This window comes from Delphinapterus leucas, chromosome 4 (assembly GCF_059928025.1).
Source record: "Delphinapterus leucas isolate spDelLeu-1000000601 "Yukka" chromosome 4, BTC_Dleu_Yukka2, whole genome shotgun sequence".
Taxonomy (NCBI): domain Eukaryota; kingdom Metazoa; phylum Chordata; class Mammalia; order Artiodactyla; family Monodontidae; genus Delphinapterus; species Delphinapterus leucas.
In genome coordinates, this window is record NC_143132.1 from 46,387,854 (window position 1) to 46,411,233 (window position 23,380).

Consider the following 23,380-nt stretch of genomic DNA (forward strand, 5'->3'; position numbering starts at 1 on the left):
TATTTAGCCAGATGCCCTGCTCATTTATTAATTTACATACTTAACATACGTAGTATAATTTACATACGATTTCATATATAGCACAACTCACTTTCAGCTTTTCGTGTCTCTTTCTGTCTGATGTAGTGGCATAAAATCTGGAACACGTTTCTATTTGAGAGGGCAGCAATTATGTCTTGTCTTGTTCGCCCCTGTGTCCTCGGAACCTGGTGTGGTGTCCAGAACACTATAGATGGCCATGGATTAACTCACAATGTGAATATATTAGCTCAGCTGTAACATCTTTATAACTCTTAGGATTATAACTATTAGTATCATCAATTTGTCATCTCAAAAACTTAACACGTTGGAGAAGACAGGTGAAAGGTGAATTCATTACTGTGGATTAGTCTATATTAATTAAAACTCTTCTGGTTTTGAAACTCTTCTTTTTGAAAATAATATAGTATACTTAGGCTGACATGTAAGAGACCGGTATGTGAATATTATCAGGTGGATATTCTCAAATTTGTTTTCGTGTACAGTAAACTTTCAGAACAGTTTCATAATTCATAACTTATGATAATTTGAGTTGGGTTAGTCAGTTAGCTGGGTATGTGATTACATTAGTGAGGAAATAAGTGTGCCAAGAGCATGGATAATGGAATCATTTCCCTCTTTAATAGCCCAGTGTCTCACATCCATGATGTCATGCCCTTTAGGAGGCAGAGATTTGCACCGCTTGAGTTCCAGTGCTTATTATGATATTTCTTAGGTTTCTGTCATGTATCATTTTACCTAACTGGAGACACACACAGATGCCCTGGGGATAAAAAGCTCTCCTCATTGAGATTGCCAGAGCTGGGAGGAGTCCCTGCCTGGCAGAGGGAACTGAGAGGGGCCCGGCTGTGGGCTTTTGCTGAGACTCATAGTGACAAAGTTTCTCACAAAGAACGGTGCCTTCAGAGGGCATTTTCCTGGTTAATACAGATATTCAAGGACATGCTGTTACATAAACAAAGCCTTCTTGTCTTCGAGCTGGTTTTACGGAGTCTCCCTCCCCCCACCCCATCATATTTTAGTCCTCAGAGAAGTTATCAGCCCACTGCTTCAGACAGCTTGGAGGAGTTTTCTTCTTAGGAAAGATTCTATTGCAACTATTTAGGCCAGCACCATAGAAGGTGCTGCTTTTATTAAAATAATAAAATAAAATATGTATAAAATACAATATAAAGTATAACAAATGAAATAAAATAAAATGAAATGCTTTTATTAAAATCTGTGCAACCCTTTAGTATGTAAGAGTCCTTCATGTATTAAGGGATAGAAGAGGCAAAGGTAAGGGAATATGTACATTTTCTACGTTCAGCCTAGAGCCAAAGAATAAAAGATCAGATTATTTTTTTAATTACCTGACTTCTTTTTAGGGATAATATACAGCTAATATAAAATTAGATAATGTAATATATAATAATTATTATAATATAATAAAGATAATATAAAGTTATAAAACTGCACTTAAAAATTGAGAAATGGGTTATCCAGTTGCATTTAGACAAGAGCAATGAGATGATAATCCAGTTGCATTTCAACTGGATTTTCAACTTCTTTTCAGCAACAGCAACTAATTTAATTTATAATTTTATTTAATTGACAGACTCTGCAAGTTAAAGGAACTCTCTGTTGTAAATGTAAATGATCTTTATAAGATGAAGAATACTGCTTTCAAGATACTTTTGATATTTGGAGCCAGTATTTCAAGTAAATGTCAAAAGAAGTTAGCTAATCACTCTTGTTAGATCCCAGCTATGCTACAATTAAATTAGAAATAATTGGATTTTTTTCTTAAGCAGGATGTTAAGGGATATGTGTAATTTCTGATCATGAAGTACCTGTAAATGTTTCGCAGGCCCTGATTGTTTTTACAGAATCGGTGTGTAGGGCTCTTCTGCTTTAACCATAAGTAATATAATCATATTCTTATAAAAAGCTTCTACCCAAGTTCTCTACCTATGACCACCAATATTCCTGTCCACACACCTTTTATAATAGCATTCCTCAAGCATGGGTTTTATTATGGAAATTTTTTTCTGCTCAAAAATCCAGAGAATTTCTCCCACAGGTCTTTGAAGTTTTCTGCCATCTCCTGTTGCTAACTTTCTTTTCACTCTTCCATTTGCACTGCAGTCACTGCAAGCCTCCTGGCGCTGCAGCTTGCTAGGGTCCTTTGACACTTAGTGCCTTTCTCCTTCCACTCCACACTCCCCCTCCCCCATCCAAGCCAGGTGATAACCTGCCTTCGTTTCCCAGCTTCATGGCTAATAACTGCACGACTCTGAACGCATTGCCTAACTTCTGTGAGCATCACTTTCTTTATCTGTAAACTTGAAATAATGCCCACATCACAGTTATGATAATTAGAAAGAAAACATGTATAAATAGTTCAGCATAGTTCCTGCCAAATATCAAACATTTAATCAATGTTGTTACATGACTGTTATTATTATAACTCTATTATTATAGCTGTTCTTCTTCGAATAGTTAAAATTTGACTTTCTCCAGAAAGTCTTTCTGTTTGGCCTTCTCTAGCTCTAATTTTTTCTCCAGTCTGTGTCCTCTTAGACCCTGACTTCACTTTGGACTCTATTAATCTACTCATGTTGTATTTCTTTAATTATTTTTCAGTGAACAGCAACAAATATTTGGGCACCTATCATGTGCCAGGCACAGTGCTATTTACAACATAGAGATCCATGGGCATGCAGTGGAGGGATACAGTGTGTGTGTATGTGTGTGCGCGTGTGTGTGCGCGTGCGCACGCACACACACACACACACACACACACACACACACACACACACACACCACGGGCTTCAGGTGAAGATGGGGCATGAAAATCTGTTGGTTGAATAGCACTGTGAGTTTTTCAGAATAAGCTAGGGTTAAGAAGTAAAAACTACTCTATTCAGATGTCCATTAAAAAATTAACATCTTTTCATCTTTTTCTATAGTATAAAAAATGATAGTTATAGTTTCTGTATTCTTTTTTTTTTTTAAAGAATGATATTGGAGGACAACTTCAGATCACTTCTTTTGTTAAAAAATTAATTAATTAATTAATTTTTGGCTGTGTTGGGTCTTCGTTGATTGGCTCGGGCTTTCTTTAGTTGCTGCGAGCAGGGGCTACTCTGTTGTGGTGTGCAGGTGTCTCATTGTGGTGGCTTCTCTTGTTGTGGAGCACGGGCTCTAGGTGCATGGGCTTCAGTAGCTGTGGACCGCAGGCTTTAGTAGTTGTGCCTCGTGGGCTCTAGAGTGCAGGCTCAGTAGTTGAGGCTCACGGGCTTAGTTGCTCTGTGGCATGTGGGATCTTCCCGGACTAGGGCTCGAACTTGTGTCGCCTGCATTGGCAAGCGGATTCTCAACCACTGCTCCACCAGGGAAGCCCCAGTTTCTGTATTCTTGAAACAGCTTTACATATGCTTTCTTCCTTAGAAGCTCCTCTATCCTCATCCAAATACAGGGTAAAGGTAGAAAAGGAAGTCTTCCTTGAAGAGCAGAATCCCACTAGACCATTCCAGTTTATGGCGGGGAGGGCAAAGGATGGGAGGGAACAATCCAGGCAGCAGGAACAGCATGATCAAAGGCACTGAGGCATGAAACTGTGTTGAGTAGGATGGAGAACTGTGCAGAATTTCGTGCTCATAGAGCATAATGTTCAAAATCAAGCATTTTGGGAGATGATGCAGTAGAGAATGTAGGGGTCAGCTAAATCAGACTCAGAGCCCTATGGCCTATATGTTTACATCTCCCTATAAGGATACGCAGTTGGGTAGGTCTACATAGACAATTTTAACAAATTTACATATAACAATTTATAACAGTCAAATTCTGCACATTGCTTCTAAAGTTGCACTTGGATTTTACATGTGGCATGGAATACATCTCTTCCATTTGCTGTTTTCATAAGAAAATGATGAAAACATTAGTTACCTGTAATATATAATTGATATCAGAGCTCTCAGTTTTTAATAACTTAAGTGTTTGAAAGATAGAAATGTGAAGGAGTTACCTGGTGGCCTAGTGGTTAGGATTCCAGGTTTTCACTGCCATGGCCCAGGTTCAATCCCTGTTTGGGGAACTGAGATCCTGCAAGGCATGTGCAGTGCAGCAAAAAAAAAAAAAAAAAAATTGTGAAGTATCATTTGAGACTTCTGAAGCCTGGGTTTCTATATGAAAGTTGAGAGTAGAGAGGAACTTCAACAGGACAGAGACATCCAAGAACAGACCAGAGAGAGGATCATTACAAATTCGTAGCCTTGAAACTTTCAGTATCTCCCTAATAAATTTCACACCCAAGAAAGCCACAGCTTCGTCTTCTATAATTATGTGATTGATAATTTGTGTGTATAATTTGATCAATATTTGATTTTTATTTCTTTGTTTGCATTGCAGTTAATGTTTGGCTTCCTTTTCCCCCTCTCCACTCCCTTTTTTTACCCCTCTCCTCCTCTCCCTCCCATTTTTTTTTTTTTTAAAGAAGATGTTGGGGGTAGGAGTTTATTAATTAATTAATTAATTATTTTTGCCGTGTTGGGTCTTCGTTTCTATGCGAGGGCTTTCTCTAGTTGTGGCAAGCGGGGGCCACTCTTCATCGTGGTGCACAGGCCTCTCACTATCACGGCCTCTCTTGTTGCGGAGCACAGGCTCCAGACGCGCAGGCTCAGTAGTTGTGGCTCACGAGCCTAGCTGCTTCGTGGCATGTGGGATCCTTCCAGACCAGGGCTCGACCCCGTGCCCCTCCATTAGCAGGCAGATTCTAAACCACTGCGCCACCAGGGAAGCCCTCCCCGCTCCCATTTTTAAGGCAACATTCAGTTTTTTTTTTTTTAAATTAATTTATTTTATTCTATTTATTTTTGGTTGTGTTGGGTCTTCATAGCAGTGCGCAGTCTTCTCATTGTGGTGGCTTCTCTTGTTGTGGAACACGGGCTCTAGGTGTGCGGGCTTCAGTAGTTGTGGCTCGCGGGCTCTAGAGTGCCGGCTCAGTAGTTGTGGTGCACGGGCTTAGTTGCTCCATAGCATGTGGGATCTTCTTGGAGCAGGGCTCGAACCCGTGTCCCCTGCATTGGCAGGCAGATTCTTAACCACTGAGCCACCAGGGAAGCCCCATCAGTTAGTTTTTGATACATCAATATGTTATTTAGAGCTTATGCAATGTCTGATGTTAAATGTCTGAATTATATTTAATTCTAGAAAATCTAATGTGTTTTTATTACAGAAATATGTTTTCTACGAAGTCTGAGTGGTGTCCAGTGTATTTTAACTCTGTCTTTTGGTGTTGATTTCTCTTGCTTAGGAATTAAGCAATAGGACTGAAAACTCCCTAAACGTAAGAGTGTAAAATTCCTGGAAGAAAATTAGATGCGAAAGAAAAAAAAACACTGGAATTTACTTGAGGTGTAATTAGCCTGAAAATGGAATGTGTGGGAGAGGTCCGCAAGGAGGCTAGGAAAACAGAGGGCAGATCAAAAAGTGTCTTACTGCGTTTCCAGCACTACTGAGGGAAGAATGTATCCTTATTATAGGTCTGTGGTTATCAAACAACTTTTCTTATCACCCAGGGATTTGCCTCTAGAAGTTGTCAATCTTCCAGTTTAAATATATGTACTCCTTGGCTCTTATATTTTTCTCATTATAAGTGAATTACTTTGGCATTTCCATTTATACACCAGCTCCTGGGAGCTGAACATCTCAGGTAAACTGACCACTCAAATGTCTGAACCAGCACAGCTGAGCAGCTAACTCTTGGGTTGGGGCTTCTCCCAGGTAATGCCTTTTTCTGAGGTTCTGCCTAGGCTGCCAACACCTCTATTTCTTGGACAGCTCCAATTTCTCTCTCTCTCTCTTTTTTTTAAAGTAAAGTTCTTATGGAAATATATTGGACATACAGAGGAATACACAAACCATCTAAGTATAGTTCGATACGTTTCCTCGCAGTGAACACACCCACGCTACGTGCTTCTGGATGAAGAGCTAGAACATTACCTGCCCTCCAGGAGTGTACCATGTGCTCCCACACAGTCACTGCTCCCCTCCTTGAATGTAACCACCATTCTGACTTTTTTTTTTTTGGCCTCTCCCGTTGCGGAGCACAGGCTCCGGACGCGCAGGCCCAGCGGCCATGGCTCACGGGCCCAGCTGCTCCGCGGCATGTGGGATCTTCCCGGACCGGGGCATGAACCCATGTCCCCTGCATCGGCAGGCGGACTCTCAACCACTGTGCCGCCAGGGAAGCCCTCTCTTTCCTTTTAATTTGAATTAACACCCAGGTATTCTGAATGACTCTAGAGCATCAGGGTCCCTCTGGCTGAGAGTACAGACTAGGCATCAAGAAGGGTGTTATAGGTTCAACTGTGTCTCCCTAAAAAGACACGTTGAAGTTCTAACTCCCAGTACCTCAGAATGGGAACTCATTCGAAAATAGGGTCATTGCAGATGTAATTAGTTAAGATGAGGTCATGCTGGAGTTGGATGGACCCCTAGTCCAGTGTGACTGGTGTCCTTATAAGAAGCATCTGTGTGAAGCCAGAGACAGAGAGAGAGCACTGTGTGAAGGCAGTGGATTGAAGTGATGATCTATAAACCAGGGAATGCCAAGGAATGCTAGCAAACCACCAGAAACTAGAAAGAAGCAAGGAAGGTTTCTCCCCTACAGGTTTCAGAGGGAGCATGGCCCTGCCAACACTTAGATTCTGGACTTCTAGCCTCCAGAACTGTGAGATAATACACTTCTGTTATTGTAAGCCACCCTGTTTGTGGTACTTTGTTGTTGCAGCCCTAGAAAATGAATGCAGAGCATCTGCGGCAGGCCTGGTGCCCTGACCCCTCTTCTCTCTGTCCCCCAGAGTGCACCTGATCCTTGGTTCTGGAATTGCCCTGGCTATACCCTTTTGAAGCTGCTCCTGTCTGGACTAGCTCACAGAGTGCCCTGTCTTGCCCCTGGTTGTTCCACGTCTGTGTTGTGGAAGACAAGGTTTCATTACATTCGTATGACGTTTTCTTTATTTCTTCACTCTGCTCTTCCCTAGTATTTTCAGACTGAATCAGTTTGGTTTCCTGACATACCCCAGACCAAGCTTTGTAAATCAGCCCTCTCTGCTTTCCCACCATTGCCTATCTGAGGTGTCCTTAATCCATCCTCCCAGACCCAGACTGAGCCACCGTCTCCGTCTAGTGTTGTCCCCAGTTCCTCTGATCCAGAATCCTCTCTGATAGGAAACAAAAAGAACTTTATTCTTTAAATGAAATCCCTATTTCCAATAGTATGGCATGCTGTAAATAAAGGTTTCATTTTGTTGTACTTATGCATATCAAAGGCTGGTTCTCGTTTCAGAAAATAAAAAAGCCCTCAGATCAAAAAGCAGCTCAACAATTAGGCTTTAGTTAGTAATAACGAACAAGGCAGAGCCTATTCGATGATGGAGTATTTTTTTCTTCAGCAAAGGATTGGTTTTAGACTGCCTGACAGTAACTTATCGATTTCTTATTCTGGGCTGAGTCTCTGGTGTGAGGGGAATGATAAGGATGGGACTGTTGTTAAGTCCCCAGGGTGACTTCATAGACTCAGGCCACTTCCTTTGTTCTTTTGTACTGTTGCTTCAGGACCTAGGGATTCTGGTGGCTTTTGTCTTAAACGTTCTTAGTACAGACTCTCCCTTCACCTTATACGTCTGTAGCCTAGGGTGGTTACAGAGTGCATGTGCCTTTTAACTGCCCCTGCTTTTTGTTCAGAAGCCATTGTTTACTGCTAGTAACTACTGGGGAAGTCTCCAGACATTTTAAAATATTAAAAAAATATTTAAAAAGTTTTTAATTAAAAATATTAAATATTTTAATTAAATATTTTTAATTAAATTATTAAATTTAATTAAATTATTAAATTTAATTAAATATCAAATATTTTAATTAAAAAATAAAAAAGTTTTTAATTAAAAATATTAAAAAATATTAATAAAATATTAAAAAAGTTTAAGCATTTCAACTTTTCGTTCCTGGCTTATTGGTGATTCCTTATTCTCTTGCTAAGAATCTCTCAACCTCTAATTTCTGCTGTTCATACAATATGTTTTGCCCTTTGAGGGAGAATGCAAAAAAGTTGCATGTTTTAGGCTTCTCTCTGTGTATTCTCTATAATATACATATTATTTAATTGAAAAATAATAAGAGAGTACACTTTGAAACTACAGGTAAGAGGTTAGAATTAGGCAAAATGTTACGTTCGGTATGTTTAATCGTCTATGTTTTTATGGACTTGCCTTTAGAGCATCTGTGTTGTCATTTCAGACAGTCCTTGTTCCTTGAGATCTTGTGCCATGTGATGGATGAGTAATACGTATCTGTGTTGGATGGATGGATGGACAGATGGACAAGTGGATGATGGAGCTGCTCCATTTGCTTGGCCTGTTATTTCACTGAACTACTGGTAGGATGATTTTCTGTTGAGTTCAGAGCTGCCTCCTGAAGCCTGGGTAGGTTTTCCTAAGCCGAGGGGGTTTTCTTGGGCTGGAGACCAGGGATCTAGAGGAAGTGATATCTCCTTGACTCTCGCCTGTGGAATGTGCTAAAACATTTGGCTAATTGTGACCATGGAGTCAAACAGTCTGACTCCATTGTGATCCCCAGTGCACTGGAGTTACTTCTTTCAATGGAAACCCAGATTTCTTTTTTTATTCACCTTCTTGGGGATGGTGTACAATTCTTTGGAAATCTGCTAGGAGAAGAGATGTTTCTTCCCCCTCCCTTCAAAGAGAATGCTCTTATTCAAATTTCCTTTGCTCCTTCTAGACTAGGTTTTGTTTTGCTTAGTTTTGTTTTTGGCTGAGCTGCGCCTTGCAGGGTCTTAGTTCCCCAACCAGGGATTGAACCCCAGTCTTGGCGGGGAAAGCGCCAAGTCCTAACCTAACCGGACTGCCAGGGAATTCCCGAGACTAGGTTGTTTTATAGTGTAAAGAATGCAGCCATTAGTAAACATTTATCTATATTTTAAAACATCTGCCTTTTGAGGTTTTCTCAGATTCTTTATAGAAAATGATGCTAAAGGGATAGGAAACCCATAGACGTAGACTTGACTTCAGTTTATGCTGGATGATAAACCTTGTTACAATGTCCTTGAGCTAAAAATTTTCATTAACGTACATAGATCATTGTGTATAGTCACACTGTTTATGGGTCTAAAGACTTCAGGGTGAAAGACCTGGCATTTCATTGTTTTGCTTAATTGTCCACTTTGTTCAGCATTGACTCTGGCTCATAGTAGGCACTTCCCAATCCCTCAGTTCTAAAGAGAAATTTGGTTATCTTTCTGTGGGGTTGTACCTTGGATTATGTTCTGGCCAAAACACTGAACAAAGCATTCCAGAGAGACGTTTGGTTTGTTTATCTACTTGCTCAAATGCTCTAACTTTTCTGCCTAGTCAGTGTGGTTATCAGAAAAAGAAAGTGATTGTAAGAAGGCTATTTTCAGCATCCACTTTTTCTTCAGTGTGTTTTGTTTTCAACAGGATGATTATAGATTCACCTTACCTAGAAATGTACTTTTTTACTTAAAATACTATTAACTTCCCGTTTTCAGAGAGTCATGGTATTTTAAATATCTACGTAGTTTTAAACAACTTGAATGATCAAAGTTTATGTTTTAGAAAAAAGACTATGCAAAAGTGAAACTTCAATTTTAAAGTATTTCTAGCAATTTGTAAGTTTCACTGTCTTAGTAAACTGTGTTTTCTAGATTGGAAAAAAAAGATTTTGCTCCAAAATGACATTTAGATTAGCAGTTCTCTGAAAACAACCTAAATGTCTCTGGTAGGGAACGGAAAGCTTTGTGATATATTTGGTTGATAGGATACTCTACAGAACTTAAAAAGAATGAACAAGACCTTTATGCATCAATATGGGTGGACCTCAAAACCAAAAGTGTAGCGTGAAAAACGCAAATTTCAGAATAGTATGTATTTGTTATGTCAGTGTTAAACATTACTTTAAACAATATTACATACCACATAATGTTTTTGAATGCATGTGGGTGTGTACACATGTGTGAATAAAAAGTAGATAAATTTGTGATAGTGGTTGCCTCTCAGAGAAGAGGAACATGGTAAGGAGGGGAACATAAATCTCCATTAAAAAAAAATCCCTGAGAAGATATGGTTATTTTGGTTAATGGGTTCATGGGCATTTGTTATATTAACATTTGGACTTCTGTTAATGGGTTTTTTAAAAAAAATATTTATTTATTTGGTTGCGCTGGGTCTTAGTTGCGGCTCACCTGCTCCTTAGTTGTGGCACACGGGCTCCTTAGTTGTGGCATGCAAACACTTAGTTGAGGCATGCATGTGGGATCTAGTTCCCTGACCAGGGATCGAACCTGGGCCCCCTGCATTGGGAGTATGGGGTCTTAACCTCTGCGCCACCAGGGAAGTCCCTGTTAACATTTTTGTAATGAAAAAATTCCATGTAATATTTCCTAATGAGATAGATTCCAACCTAGGAACCATACATTTATGAAGACTCTGGGAATGGGACTGAAGCTATTCCAATACATCTATATTTCACAATATTATTCTGTGAAAAATGAAAATTGACAGAATGAATCTTGAAGATGAGGAAAGCTCCAAGTTGATCTGGCTCCTGGAAAGCTAGAATAGTTTACAGATTCAGAATAATCTGAATTATTAGATTACTGCCTAGATTACTGCCTACAACTGCCTAGCCCAATCCCTGGCTTGACACCTAACTTGGAGACCTTGGACAAGTTAACTTCTCTAAGCCTCTCAGTTTCCTCATTTACAAAATTAGAATAACAGGCCCATCTCAGCACTGTTGTGAGGGTTCTATGAGTTCATGCATGTCGTAGGGCATGCAACAAAGATTAGCTCTTATCATTTTCATGCTTACTCCTATTATCGGCAACCTCAATTCTTCTGGTGAACTGTTTTCGTTTTCACTTCAGAATCTTCGCAAATGCTGTTTCTTCTGACTGGAATGCTTTTCATTTCCACCCTGATTTCTTCTGGTTAACTCCTTCTCAGAGGAGTTCTCTGTGAATTTTCTCAAATTCCTCCGAGAAGCTCCCTGTCCTTCCCCACCTGGGTAAGTTTCTTGTCAGACCACAATTGTAATTTAATACTTACTTATATAGTAATAACTCTAAGTACTATTACTTAATAGTAATAAAACTACTTGCTAATTTCTGCTTCTCTCCTGGATTGTAGACTGTTTTTCTTCTTCACTTCTGTATCTTCAGTGCCTATGACAAGGGCTGGCATTAGGAAATTAATTATTGACTAAATCAGCAAAGTTATAATAGAGGTAAAAACTTTCAGAGTTAATTTTACTAGGAAATGAATTGACTCCCTTTGCCTAGAGGATTAATTTAGCTGGTATTCGGAAGTAAATCTAGGACTATATGATTTAATAAAAAAATATGTATCACATGTACTGGTTTATTTGTAATAATAATTAGAAGATACCCCAAATTAAGATTCACATCATATTTGTAATTTGACTTTGGAGGGTCATCTGATGGATAGTAACATAAGTATCATCACATACTTTCATTTACTGTGGAAAGCAGGAACATTTCCAACTGCTTTAATCTTAAGATTTGATACATGCTCATCTGATCCTTTACCCTCAAGCTAACTGACTTTTTTCTTTTAAAAGTAGCAAAAGAGGAATTAACAAACAGGAAATGATATGTCTCAAGGAGCAGAATAAGCTAGGCTCATTCAGAATAAACTGATGTAATAAGTAGCTTGAAAAAAAGGGCTTTTGTAAGTCAGATGGAATGTTACTTATAACTTTTAAGCAAACTATAAAACAGTAAACCCTTTGGAAGGAGAACTTACAGAGTAGGAGGAAAGACAGGAAACTGGTTCCTTCTTAGTTGTGGGTTTATTTACTCTGGGAGAGAAACCTAAGAAGGCTTTAAAGTTTGAGGAAGGTCTGTGTGTTCAGATATTAGCATATTTCCCTGGGAAAGACATCACACAGAATTTTGAACTGATTAAAAGCCCAAATTTATGAGATAAGTAGGGAGCTGAGCAAAATATGAACAAGAAGGAAACTTTCAAAGCATTGAAAGAATTTTTTGACCCAGATGGGGTGGTGGGGAGGTGAAATTTCAGGGCTAGGAAAATAATGCAAGGCCCTACGTTGAAAAAGAAGACTACAAATGTAGCCTTAGGAGTCTACCCTCGCCACCTTTGGAGGCAAATGATTTTGTAACACAAATCACTGGGAAAAATTACTTTACAGCCATATTTTGTCTTATCCTACTTCTCTGTTAACTATTGTATACTGAAATCATAAGTAACTGCATTTTTAATGCCGAGCATATACTCATTCATTCATCAGGACACGCTTATTTGGTTTCAGTTATTTACCAAGCTTGGAGTAAAAGCATCATTTTTTAATTGAAATGAAACATGTATTCTTTAAAATTGGACAAAATTAGTTATTGTTCAAAAGTTTTACCTGGGGGGTACTGGAAGATACCACCATACACCCTTTTTATTTTTAATTTGAAGGTGCGTGCCTGCACAATTCTGCTAATAACTACTTTACCTATTTATCCATCATCTGTCCCCAAATCAGGGTTGGAGTACTTTTGAAGCCATATGGTTAGAAGATTGCACTTTGGGAAATACTGGTTTAAATAACATTCTAATGCTTGTAACCAAGCTACATCAGCATTGGCACCACCTGGGAACTCGCTAGAAATGCATATTCTTAGTCCCCACCTGCCCTACCGAATAAGGAGCTACATTTTAACAAGATGCTCAGGTGATGTTAATGGACATTAAAGTTTATTAAGCACTACTATCCAAAGCCCTCCCAAGTGTTTTTATTTTTTTTAATTAATTAATTTTTTCCAAGTGGTTTTTAAAACAGTTATCTTTAGTAACAAGTGACTCTATCCAGCAATGGAACCTGTATTATCTTTAGGCTACCTAAGCAACTTCTTCCGTGTGGAGCTCAAAGTCCTTGAATATTGCATTCACTGGCCTTGGCTTAACTCCCTGTAGCATTCAGTACCAGGCTAATGCCTTTTTTTCATGAAGGCCATACAGACATGAGCATAGCCATTTTTGTTTTCCTTCCTTGATTTAAGCTTCTCCAGGTGTAACTAAATCCCCATCCCTCTAGTTGTTCCTGGTGTGACATTGTTTGGGGTTTCTTTACTAACCTTTCTATTTCAAATTTGTGATTGCTCCTTTACTCCAGCTGGTAGTAGCTAGTAGTAGGTTGAAGATCATAGGAACCCAGGAGTTGTACTTTCTATACATTTAGGGAGAATGATTTTGAGGCTCAACTTTATCATTACCCATAATTTCCTTAGGTTCAAAATTCTGTCTTGTGGTGGAAACTTCTAATTATAATAATTGCCACTAAAGAGCACCGCTTTGCCTTTCTTCTAGTTTCTAAATGCACCAACTGCTTAGCACTTCAAATGCCGGGGTCAGTCAGCATATACAGATATATGCTGCATATAGATATATATTCATATAGAGATATATGAAAATAAGCATTTTCTGTTTCTCCATAAATTTTAAACTTTTAAGAAAAAAAGTCCCCTGTAATCCACAATTCAGCACATCAACTGATTTCTTTTTTTTTTTTTTTTTTCTGGTATGTGGGCCTCTCACTGTTGTGGCCTCTCCCGCTGCGGAGCACAGGCCCCGGACGCTCAGGCCTAGCGGCCATTGCTCACGGGCCCAGCCGCTCCGTGGCACGTGGGATCCTCCCGGACCGGGGCACGAACCCGCGTCCCCCGCATCGGCAGGCGTTCTCCCAACCACTGCGCCACCAGGGAAGCCCGATCTATGATTTTCTTAATTAAGCATAATCACTTTCTTATTGTAGGACATCAGTTCGTCAGTGGGTTCTGAAATAAAATATTTGCCATATTTTTGTTGGTTTTGTTTTTTGATATTTGTTTCCTAAAATTTTTTTTTTAAATGACACTTTCTACTAACCCAAGAAATACAGAGCATGCAGTTTTGTTTGTTTTTGTATCAGGATTATTTAGTCTTGTGTAAGAAAAGCTATAGCAGGAGCATTTGAGATTTTTTTTTTTAATTTTTTGGAGAAAGTAGCCCATGGCACATTGTTGAAGTAGTTGCTGTTCTAACTTGCCACACTTCCTTTCCCCTCACTTCCTTCTGGATATTTTTGTTCTTCTTGACCTTCCTCCACATTCTCCTGTCTCTCTCCCTCCCTTTCCTCTTCAGAAGGTTTTCCAGCAGCTCCTTCTCTCACCTCTGCATTGAACAATAAAGCTGTGTGTACGTGTGGAGAGAAGCTGAAAAAGAAGACAGATGGTTCTTTCATTACCGGGTTGCTCTGGATTAACTGAACTGGATATGTTATTTTTTTCAAGGAGACTAAGCTGGATCGCGTGCATAACCAGTCATGGGCTACAGTCATGTAATATATGCAGCCGGTTTTGCTGTTGGAGTTTTGTTTTTGTTTTGTTTTTGGTAATTACATCACCCTGCAGAGCATTTTGGGACGGGCCAGTAGTGAGTTTACTAAAGTAGTATTTTCATTCAAAGTTTTTTTTAATGGCTTAAGATTTTTCTCGGGTAGCCGAACTATCCTTATAAGCATGCTACCTTTGTGTTTTATTTCAGCACTTACAAGTGAAGAAGCAGCACGACCTTTTTGTCTTGGATAATTTCTAGTGGAGAGGCTCCAAGAATTTAGCAGCAGCCTCCTGGGCCTCCGGCACCCTTACCACATTCTACATCCTCAGGGGACAGAGGGCCTTTGGGAACAGACCCCTAAAAGAGTAGGTAAGCAAAGGCAACAGGACTGTCTTCTCAGACTTCCTAGCTGTTAAGTTGGAACACTTGAAATATTTTTATACAGTGTTTCTCTCTGGCAGGTGACTTTACCCTCTCCTTCTTTGTATACAGCTGCCTGTTAATTTATCTCTTACTAGTTTAACAGGTGACCAGAGGGCCTATGAAACTACATATTAGGTAACCAGTGACTCTTTAGCATATCCCAAAATTGAGCTATGAAAGTTTTCATTATTATTTTCATTCTCAGTCTAAATGGGCCTTTTTGGGACTGTTCTAAAACAACATGGAAGTGAAAGAGTAAGTAAACTGAAGTTACAACTAGAACATTACATGCATCACAACTATTGTAGCAAGTGCTGTTAACCAGTGTTGTTAGAATGAACTCTAGTTCCCTCTCTGTCTTTAATGCTACAATTAGTAATAATTTCATTGAAGTACCTTAATATAATTTGTGTGTATATTCTCCTTACTATGCCTGGAATCCCATGTACAAATTTATACCTATTTATAAATTCATTCTGAGAAAGCTCTGGAGCTCAAATGTCTTCTAGGAATTAGCTCTATGTTTTACCCATGAATCCATAGCCTTTCTGATTTGTTGAGGTTCATCAGAGAACAGTTTTTCTACTAGCAAATTTGTTACTGCTAGCTACTGCTAGTTACTAGTAACTACTAGTTACTACTAGCAACTGCTTTGTTTGGAAATCATTTTATGAAGGACACTTATTGACTTACAGTATTATGCTTTAGTACTGTTGGTACATCTGGGCATTTACAGTGGTTTTGGGATTTAGTCCTTGGGAATCTCTTGAGCTCTTCATTGTTCATACCAAGATTATGAGTGGATTCAAAGTCCTTCCCTAGTGTCCTGAGGCACTGGTCTTGCAGAACTTTTGAGCACTGTGAATGTAGGCTGAAGGTAAGGCTGGATCTTCAGGTTTCTTACTGCCAGAAACATCTTAATTGAAGGAAATCTGGGCTATAATCATCTTGGAGATTTCTGGAACTGCCTTTCCTGTCAATCTATACGTCTCCTTGCGTCAAGAATATGGAAATATTTTGAGTCCTTATAGCCTAATGGTGAAGAGCATGGATTCTGGTATGTGCCAGGGTTCAAATCCCAGCTCCACCACTTACTACTTGGGTATCCTTGGGTACATTATAACTTCTTTGTGCTTTAGTGTCTTCATCCGTATGATAGGAATGACCTTTCTTAAGGGATCATTTTGAGGATTAAAAATTATATACCAAGAGCATTTAGAAAAGTTTCATCACATAAGTGTTCAGAAAATTTAGCCTAGTTGTATTGCCGTCTGTTGCACTGTTTTTTCTTCTTCCTCCATTCTCTAGTCTAGGGCTAACAGGTATTCAACTCTTCATCGTTAACTTGTTAGATGTTGCTGACTGACCCTGGCATTTGCTTCTGAGCCTAGAGTACCATATTTGAATCCTTCTCAACATTTTTTTTTTTTTTGCGGCACGTGGGCCTCTCATTGCTGTGGCCTCTCCCGTTGCGGAGCACAGGCTCCGGACGCGCAGGCCCAGCGGCCGTGGCTCACGGGCCCAGCCGCTCTGCCGCATGTGGGATCCTCCCGGACCGGGGCATGAACCTGTGTCCCCTGCATCGGCAGGCGGACTCTCAACCACTGCGCCACTAGGGAAGCCCCTTCTCAACATTTTAATGGATCCAAATCAGAGTGTAAAGTGAAAACTATTTGCCAACTCAGATTATTTGTAAAGTTCTTGATTTTCTTTCTTGCTTCAAGACATAAATTTGATATGCTGATTACAAACCTAGGTTGTTTGGTTTTACTAGGACTCAGAGCAGTTTTATTATGAAAAGCATAGGAAGGTATGGCTTCTATAGCCAGAAATAGGGTCTAAGATGAGTTTTGCTAATGAATTACTATTATCTTGAATGCCTTTTGTTTTACATTTAGAAGCAGATGGGTAAGGCTTCCTATCACAGATACTTTGAAATGTTTAAATAAATGTGGAGAAATAATAGCTAGCGTAGTAATGGAAGCTTAATTTTCTTTCTTTTTTTTTTTTGGCTCTTATTGTACACTGTCATGAATTCTTCAGTATCTTTACCAGGATGTTATGAAGTTAGTTTTGTTTTTTTTTTTTTTAAATAAATTTATTTATTTATTTTTGGCTGCGTTGGGTCTTCATTGCTGCACGCAGGCTTTTTCTAGTTGTGGTGAGCAGGGGCTACTCTTGGTTGCAGTGTGTGGGCTTCTCATTGCGGTGGCTTCTCTTGTTGCAGAGCACGGGCTCTAGGCACGTGGGCTCAGTAGTTGTGTCTCACAGCGCAGGCTCAGTAGTTGTGGCACACCAGCTTAGTTGCTCTGCAGTATATGGGATCTTCCTGGACCAAGGCTCGAACCCATGTCCCCTGCATTGGCAGGCAGATTCTTAACCACTGCGCCACCAGGGAAGTCCCCTGAAGTTAGTCTTTTATTGAAGCCTTGGTGTATGGGCAGCTTATACTTTATAAGTTTTAAAAGAAGAATTAAAAACAAGATTAGGAGAGTCCTTACCATGTGCCAGACATTTTTCTAAGTGCTTTATATTTACAACTTAAATAGCTCTATTAGGTACTATCTTTATTCCCATTTTACAGGTGAGGTATAAAGAGGTTAAGAAACTTCCTAGGGTCATACATCTAGACAGAGGTAAAGCTGAGACTCAAACCCAGGGTGTCTGATTGCCAAGCAGACAACCTTAACACCTAATTGCGCTGCTACCTGCAGAGAAGAAATTACATGAAGAAGATGAGAAGGAAGATAGAAGGGCCAAATTAAAGAAGTCTTAAATGCCAGGCTAAGTGATTTTATGTGTATTTGGCAGACAATGGGATAACACTGAAGGTTTTCCTGTGGGGTGGATGACAAAATGAGAGCTGGGCTTGCTTTGAGGAGTTTATGCAAGTGCAGCACATGGGCTGATTTAAACGGAAGATAGATTAGAGATCATTGCTAGTAGCTGAGAAGTAATGAGAACATGGGTTTAGGAAATAGGATTAAGATAAGAGCTTGAGGGCTTCCCTGGTGGCGCAGTGGTTGAGAGTCCGCCTGCCGATTCAGGGGACACGGGTCCGTGCCCCGGTCCGGGAAGATCCCACATGCCGCGGAGCGGCTGGGCCCGTGAGCCATGGCCGCTGAGCCTGCGCGTCCGGAGCCTGTGCTCCGCAGCGGGAGAGGCCACAACAGTGAGAGGCCCGTGTACCGCCAAAAAAAAAAAAAAAAAGATAAGCGCTTGAGAACACCTGTATTTAGGTGTGCCAAGGAGGAAGAGAAAGATTTAGAAGCTCAGGCAGCAGTAGTGAGACGCAGTGTCACCCGAGGGGTGTTTCAGGAATTGAAAACCATAGAGATTTGATAGGATTGGAGTGAAATGAAGACTAGTGGGTTATTGTTGTGTACCCATGATGAGCCTGGAATCATGCTGGAGGAAAATCCACGTAAAAATGTTCTCCTGCACTGCCAACTCTGCTACTTATGAGTGAGGTCACCTTTGGCAAGTTTTTACTTTTTTCTAAATCCTGTCTGCTTCTTCTGTAATGTGGTGACATAAGACCTTACTCTGTCTAAATGCCCTGAACTCTTGCAGTCTTTCCAGCTCTAAGATCTGTAATTCCTGGGTCCCAGGTGTGAATAGCAATAATGGGAAATGTTGTTGTGAGTGAGTGGTGATTCAGTTGGCCCTTTTAGGTGAATCAGAAGGCGATGCAGGATGAAGTGTGTCACGTAGATGTAATCTGTATATTTTCTCTCAAAAATAGCAGTGGTGATACTGGTGGTAGATGGAAGGTGAAAGGATAAGGCTGTAAACAATATAGGAATGAAAATATCCAGGGAATTTACAGAGAGACCACAAATATCCCCTAGAATGATGATGGAAATTTTTCTGAAAGCCACTTATTTTCAAAGAGAGTCTCACTAGTTTGTTCAGGGAAAATTTTGTTGATTGGAAATTTTAAAAAGTCAAGCCCAAAAGACTCTTAAAAGAGGTAGCATGGAACTTAGAATGAGCTTTCAGTTCCTCTCAACAACTGTTTTTTGTGGAGCCCTGATCCTCTCCATGGGCTATGATTCCTCTTTCTTCTGACCTTCTCCAGCAGTGCTTCTCAAACACACAGAACACCTGGGGATCTTGTTAAAATGCACATTTGACTCAGTAGATCAAGGGGTGGAGCTGAGACTCTGCAGCTCTACCAAGTTCCCAGGTGATGCCAATACTGTTACCAAATGCAAGTTCTTGTGCCTAACGCACTGTGAGGCCAAATAAACCGAAGTGTCAGAGTTTGGAGCAGAGAAAGGTTTATTGCAGGGCCAAGCAAGGAGAACAGGTCCTTGTGTTCAAAAACCCTGAACTCTCCAGTGGTTTTTAGGGAGAAGTTTTTAATAGGCAAAATTTGGGGTGAGGGCTGCAGGGTGTGTGAATTTCTTCTGATTGGTTGGTGAGGTAACAGGGTGGTGCTCCAGGACTCTTGTGCTCAGCCTGAAGTTACCATCCTCCACCTGGGTGGGGGCCTTAGTTCCTGCAGAAGAATTCAAAGATATATTGTTGTGTATATTCCTTGAAGAGGAACCAGGACCCTGCCCCAAGGCTGCACTATTGTTTCTTGATTGCTCCTCCCTTGTTTCTGCATTCCCTCCCTTCCCTAATTAGCAACTGTTTGAATCTGCCGTTTGGAACTCAGGGAAGGTCTAGGAGGCAGAATGAAGCCTATTTCCTACAAACAAGAAATGGGGGACACAGAAAGGTTTTGTACCAGGGAGGGACCCACAGGGTCGGGCTTGGTTTCAATACTGCTGGTTTGTGGACCACACTCTGAGGAGCAGGGGTCTAAAATATTTAATTTTACTTCCCACAACAGATAATCATAGTCATCCTGGAACAGTGTAACTTCCTTCACCAGACTGTGAGCTCTGTTTGCCATGTCTTTAAAATAGAGTACACATGCTTAATGAATGCTCAAGAGTAATAGATTAATCCATTCTTACCCCTGTCAGTGATCTGTATTATTCAGTGGTGTCAGTAATTTGAATTGTTACAGATAGGGGCTTTTTCCTTTTAACTGAGCAATTGAAGCAAATCTGTTATTCAGAAATAGGCACCGGAATGTAATATAAAATTTTCATATAAAGTTAAAAATACATTTACTATATGACCCGTGAAAACACATGCCTACCCAAAGTCTTGTGCTTGAATTTTCAATGTAGTGATGCCAAAATCTCGGCCTCTGTGCTCTGGTGCCAAATTGAATCTTGGAGACATTTTGGGTGAAATAAAAAAGAATAGCTTTATTGCTTTGCCAGGCAGAGGGGAACACAGAAGGCTGGTCCCCACCTGGGAGGATTTGGTGAGGAGTTCTATAGCAGTAGTTCAAGGGTGGGGTTGCTGATAAGGATCAGGGTGTGTGCAGGTCCTATACTCCTTTAATCTAGCCTCAGGTGGTCTTCTGATGAGCTTTGAGGTTATCAAACTGTGATCTTCTCTCTGGAACATCTTGCATTTTGTGGGTGTTTTAGTTCTACAGAAGAGCTTAAAGATATTGTTATGTGTGTCCCTTGAGGCAGAACCAGGACTCTGCTCCAAGCAGGCTGCACCACTGTTTCTTGACTGTTCCTCCCTTGACTCTGCACCCCCTTCCTTCCCTGATTAGCAACTGTTGGAATCTACCCTTAGGAACTCAGGGAAGGTCATGGAGGCTAGAGTCTGTTCCCTACAAACAAGGAACAGGGGACACAGAAATGCTTCCATGGCCAGGGGCTCCATAGGGCCCTGCTTGGTTTCAGTAGCTGTACTTATAATAACTAAAACCAAAAAGTAACCAAATGTTTATTAACTGGTGAATTGATAAACAAATTGTGATCGTGGTGTAGCCATACAATGGAATACTACTTAGCAATGTCAACTGATTTTAAAAAGTGCACAACCTAGAAGCTGAGAATTATGTTTTATTCAGTGCCCTTTCTGAGGACTACAACCTGAGAGACAGCACCTTAGATAGCTCTGAGGACCTGTTCCAAAGAGGTAAGGGAGAAACCAGGATATAGAGGAGTTTTTGCTGAAACAAACATACAGATGTAGTTGAACATCAAAAGATTACTGCTAAAAAACAGACATCTCAAGTTAATGATTTTAGTACTTTTCTATGTGTGGGAAGATGCAAAGTCTGGACTCATTGAAATTATTCCTTTGATATACATCTTAACTGTCTAGGGCCCATATCCTGTTTTTCTCCACCTCAGGGTGCACTGTTGGGGAACAGGGGGTGTTGAGGGGGGCGGTGGCTGCAGTGGCTGATGGTTTGCTGGTGGGCAACATTGCTGTTTGCTGAAATGGTAGGCAACCTTTTTTTCTTTTTCTTTTTTTGTCCATAGTAATAAAAAGGAAAAAGGCATGAATTCCTGGTAGAAGTAACAACATGAACAATTTCTTTCAAAAGCATTATACTAATATAAATAAGCCAGAAATAAGATACGTACTGTATGATTCCATTTATATGAATCTTTAGAGAAAGCAGAACTATAGTGATAAACAGATCAGGGGCCAGGAACTAGGGGAAGAGAGTTGGCTGCAAAGAGGGACAACACAGGAACTTCCAGGCTTGTTGGAAATGTTTAGTATGATTTTGGTGATTGTTACACAACCTTACAGATTTGTCAAAACTCATGAAATTGTGCACTTAAAAGTGGTGGGTTTTATTATAATTTTCTTCCCTCTATACAGTTAATTTTAATTTAATTAATTTTTTAAAAGTTTATTTATTTTTGGCTGCTTGGGGTCTTCATTGCTGCGCGCGGGCTTTCTCTAGTTGTGGTGAGCGGGGCTACCCTTCACTGCGGTGCACGGGCTTCTCATTGTGGTGGCTTCTCGTTGCAGAGCACAGGCTCTAGGCACGCGGACTTCAGTAGTTGTAGCACGTGGGCTTAGTAGTTGTGGCTCACGGACCCGGTTGCTCCACGGTGTGTGGAATATTCCCAAAGCAGGGATCAAACCTGTGTCCCCCGCACTGGCAGGCAGACTCTCAACCGCTGCGCCACCAGGGATGTTCCACAGTTAATTTTAAATATTGGCCACCGTCGTTAACCTGTTAACAATATCTATTACTCTTTAGAGTCTATCTTATCAATAGGGCATTAATATAAGAAATAGAGAAAATTTCCACTCTGGGAAAAGAAATGGGTCTCTGGGAGAAAATATGAATAAACAGTAGGACCATAAGAAGTTCCCTTAAAAGCTTCTTTGTGTATTTTCAACGAAGCTGAGGCTAAAGGGAGAGATCTTGAAAACAGGAACTTCAGTTCATTTATTTTTAACATCTAATATAGTGTGCTATTAGCTGAATGATTTTAGTCTGTCCTGCTGCACTATTAAGGAACAAAATTCTGCTGAAACATCATTTCTCTTCTTTTTATATTCTTTGCAGTGAGCATACCCAATTTTGGGGGCAGGATTTGGTCATCTGCTTTGGCAGTGACAGCTTAGCTTTTATTAGCTGAAAAGATCTGTCTACATATGCTAAGGATGAACTCTGGGAAAAGCATTGGCTTTCTTTTATTTATTTTTTAAATTTTATTTATTTAGTTTTTATACAGCAGGTTCTTATTAGTTATCTGTTTTATACACATCAGTGTATACATGTCAATCCCAATCGCCCAATTCATCACACCACCACCACCACTCCCCACTGCCACTTTCCCCCCTTGGTGTCCATACGTTTGTTCTCTACATCTGTGTCTCTATTTCTGCCTTGCAAACTGGTTCATCTGTACCATTTTTCTATATTCCACATACATGCGTTAATATATAATATTTGTTTTTCTCTTTCTGACTTGCTTCACTCTGTATGACAGTCTTTCTCTACGTCCATCCACGTCTCTACAAATGACTCAATTTCGTTCCTTTTTATGGCTAAGTAATATTCCATTGTAAATATGTACCACATCTTCTTTATCCATGCGTCTTTCAATGGGCATTTAGGTTGCTTCCATGTCCTGGGTATTGTAAATAGTGCTGCAGTGAATATTGTGGTACATGACTCTTTTTGAATTATGGTTTTCTCTGGGGATATGCCCAGTAGTGGGATTGCTGGGTCATATGGTAATTCTATTCTTAGTTTTTTAAAGAACCTCCATACTGTTCTCCATAGTGGCTGTATCAATTTACATTCCTACCAACAGTGCAAGAGGGTTCCCTTTTCTCCACACCCTCTCCAGCATTTGTTGTTTGTAGATTTTCTCATGATGCCCATTCTAACTGGTGTGAGGCGATACCTCATTGTAGTTTTTTTTTTTTAAATTAATTAATTTATTTATTTTGGGCTGTGTTGGGTCTTCATTTCTGTGTGAGGGCTTTCTCCAGTAGCCGCGAGTGGGGACCACTTTTCCATCACGGTGCGCGGGCCTCTCACTGTCGTGGCCTCTCTTGTTGCGGAGCGCAAGCTCCAGACGCACAGGCTCAGTAGTTGTGGCTCATGGGCCTAGTGGCTCCGCGGCATGTGGAATCTTCCCAGACCA

The 23,380-nt window shown here is 40.3% G+C and overlaps 1 protein-coding gene across 13 annotated transcripts in view; it reads left to right on the top strand.

Moving 5' to 3' along the window:
• The window catches only part of ST3GAL6 (ST3 beta-galactoside alpha-2,3-sialyltransferase 6), a 101,316-nt gene that overhangs the window by 25,714 nt on the left and 52,222 nt on the right, over positions 1-23,380 (top strand). For 8 of the 13 annotated variants that reach the window (XM_089910439.1, XM_089910445.1, XM_022584985.3 and 5 more), the window contains one exon: positions 14,673-14,834. The exons of 4 other annotated variants lie outside the window; for them this stretch is intronic. The gene's annotated coding sequence lies outside the window, so the exon portion shown is untranslated. Of the gene's footprint in view, positions 1-10,987; positions 11,128-14,672; positions 14,835-23,380 lie in introns of those variants that run through there. One more of the 13 variants, XM_022584547.2, reaches the window with a different exon arrangement.